Source organism: Mustela lutreola, chromosome 2 (genome assembly GCF_030435805.1).
Source record: "Mustela lutreola isolate mMusLut2 chromosome 2, mMusLut2.pri, whole genome shotgun sequence".
NCBI classification, from domain to species: Eukaryota; Metazoa; Chordata; class Mammalia; order Carnivora; family Mustelidae; genus Mustela; species Mustela lutreola.
The window spans coordinates 94044934-94048495 of NC_081291.1; positions in this window are offsets into that span (position 1 = coordinate 94044934).

Below are 3562 nucleotides of genomic sequence, written 5' to 3' on the forward strand. Positions count from 1 at the left end.
TAGTCAAAACAGCTACTTCTCTGTCTTTTTTTTTTTTTTAAGATTTTATTTATTTATTTGATAGAGAGAGATCACAAGTAGGCAGAGAGGCAGGCAGAGAGAGAGGAGGAAGCAGGCTCCCTGCTGAGCAGCGAGCCCGATGCGGGACTCGATCCCAGGATGCTGAGATCATGACCTGAGCCGAAGGCAGCGGCTTAACCCACTGAGCCACCCAGGCACCCTTCTCTCAGTCTTGAAGGAGTGCCCTTGTGTGATGATGATCCTTCTTGTTCAACATTGTTCAAGCTCCTGATTGTCTCTTGAACCTATGTAATTGTCTAAATCACCTGATTTATTCTTGATATGTTGCTATTATTGAGAGTATACCAAGACCTGTCAATGATCCAAGAAAAGGAATCTTAGCATCTAGTATTAGGCTGATTGGAAGCCAGACCTCAGGCAGCAGCTTTTAAAATATACAAATATGTGTAGTCTTGTGGGGCAATTGTAACTCCCGTTCACCTCCAGACTAAGAGATCCAGAGGTATCTCTAGGGTGACAGTTGCAAAAAACTGAGGCTTCAGACAAGTGTATAATCTCCTGAGGATTCTCACCATGCTGTAGCAAGGCTGAGGGTCACACAAGGATGGTGTATCCCTGGGAGTGCTTTCTTAGCCTCTAGATGTATGGGAATCCTTCAGCCTGTCCCTGTCCTTTTTTTATAGGAAGACTGGAGTTGTGTTTCTGTTTGCTGTCTGTGCAGTACCCTGGGTATTGTGGACTGCCAACAACTGTCTCTCCAATTGTAATAGTCCTGTGGAGTTCTGGCCACCAGGCCACCTCTCAGCCACTAGGGTCAAGCAATCAAGGGGCATCCCCTTCTATGACTTTCATAAGCATGCAGGCTTTAGCAAGGCAGCTAGAGAATGTAGGGGGTGCGTCATACTTGCTGGCTTCAGAAAGGCAGAGGGAAAATACTGTGTGTCAGCCTGCATTTCAGCAGTGTAGCGGGAGAGTGGCTTGTCTGTACATTTGTGTCAGCTTTAGGCTGGGAGTGGGAGAATAACCTGATCGTTCATCCTAGCCCCAGCCATGGAGTGGGAGTCCATTGCAACTGCTGGCACTCTCTGGAGTCAGCAGTGCCAGGACCACTCCCCCTGCCCATCCATGTGAGAGGGTGTGTCCAGCTCATGTGCCTGTTCTAGTAGGCTATATGAAGAGGGCAACAGTGCTGTCCACTAGTACTTCTGTCTCTGGACAGAGTCTCAACTGTCTCCTGCTCCTCGAGCCAGTGCCCCCCACATTAAAGAATGAAGCTCCCTCACATGCAGTCTAGGTGCTTTTAAACTATTTTCCCCCCCCACTGGGTCTAGAGTGAGTGAAACTGCATGTGAGCCCTCTAAGAGAGGAATCTCAATTTCCACTAGCACTTTGGGACCCCAAGAAGTCAGGTCCATTGGCTTTCCAACTCAGATGTTCTGGGACTTACCTTTCTGGGGTGCCCAATGTGGGGCACCAACCACTCACTCCTCTCCTCCAGGAGAAGTGCCTCTCTGGTGAGATCCCACCCTCTTGTGGTCCACCACACTGGGCAGTGGGGGTTGTGTATTGTTGTTTTTGGCAACCATGTTTCTGCTTCTCTTACCCATCTTGATGTGGTCCTTCTATCCTTTGTTGTAGACAGCAGTTCATCTATTTTTGCAGATCCTTTTCAGAGGGAGATGATCCATATGTGGCTGTAGATTTGGTGTGTCCATGTGAGGAGGTGAGTTCAGGATCTTCCTATGCCACCATCTTGGGTCTCCCTCTGACTGATTTAAATTTAAAAACTAATGCTCAATTCAGTTTTTGAAAAAATTTAAGTATGTTTGGAGCAATTTGAATATATGAAAATACTTTTTCAACTGTGAACTTTTTGAAACTTACAGTTAACTTTTTATAGTTCATATACTGCCAATGAAAATTTAGCCTCCCAGTTGAGATGAGTCATAGTATAAAACATACTGTAGAGATTGTGGGGGGGAAAGCATAAAATATCTTGATAATTTTTTTAATGTTGATTACATGTTGAAATGGTAATATGTGGATATATTTGGTTAAATAAAATATATTGTTAAAATTAACTCAACATGTTGCTTTTTACTTTTTTTAATGTGGCATCAGACAATTTTAAAATCACACATGTGGTTTGACTTATGTTTCCCTTCCCTCTTACTTTTAGAGGACAGGCTGGAGGTAGAAGTGTTACCTGAGTTTGGACAACCAAATGCTGCTTGGAGCCCAAGCACGCGCAGCAAGGACAGAGAAACGATGGGTAGGCTGGAGGAAGGTAAGCCACGGTAGGGGTTGCTCCTCCTACCCGTGTGCATCTCAGGCAGATCCTCAGATGCCCACAGCCACCTAACAGATTCCCATTTGCTCATGTTAGCCAGTCTTCCTGGTGTTTATAGCCAAACACCCTAACAGACCTCATCAGGAAGTGAGTCTCTACCCTCAACCTTTGTTTCACAAAAATCCGTGGCATACCTTGTTACCACTGAAGTCACAGAGTCGCTGGGGCAGCTGAGTCTCTATCAAGCTCCTCAGGGGATTCTGACACTCAGCTAGGGTTGAGAAGCTTCACTTTAGCTCTTTTAAGCATCTGTATGACCAGTGAGCAAACAGGAGCCTGTGCTATCACACTTCTGATATAGAGGTTAAACAACTTTCCTGGGATCCTGCTCTCCTGCAGCTGGAAGAAGTCCATGCATTCAACAAATGTTCATTGAGGATCTATTGTGCATACTTCAAGCATTGTCTTACACACTAAGGGTAGATCAGTAAGCAAAACAAAAATCTCTCTCTGCTGAAGCATACTTTTTAGAGAGAGAAAAGGGGACAATAAGCCAAATAAAAAAAGACAGACATATAGTATGTTACATAGTGACAGCTGTAAGAAGAAAACCAAACCAGGGAGGAGGTAAGGAGAGAGAGAGCAAATTGGAAGGGCATAGAAATTTAGGGGGGATGATCACAGAAGGAAAACCTAGGATGTCACATTTTCAGGAAGGAGCAAGACTTGAGAATATGGGGTGGGGAAGAGCTTTCTATGGCAAACGGAAAAGCAAGTGCAAAGAGGTTGAGGTAGGACCTTGGACTTGAAGTATGTATAAAGTTCCTTAATCAGGCCATTCCTAACTTGTGAGGGTGAAGGCTGCTCAGGGCTTCTGCATGCTGGATGCTGCCACTGAGGAGAAGTGGTAGGCAGGAGTAGGTGGTCCTGATGTGTAAAATGAGGGGGATGGTGGGGTCAGAGTTCTGTGCATGGAGTTGGGGAGACTGTTGCCTTAATGACTTCTTCAGCCTTGTAAAGGTTGGTGTGTCATTCTGGAATTTGCATTCATTCTTGTCAGCTTAAGGAATCTCAAAATGGATTAGGAAATGGAGTAAGTAGCTTCTAGACCGATGCCACCTGTGGCCAGGGGGCTGCCCTACTATACCCAGAGTATTCCTTGCTAAAGAGGGAATCTCAAATTCTCTTTGAAGGCACTATGCATGTTTTCAACCAGATGACTGGGAGCTAGAGCCTTCTTTTATCCCTAGC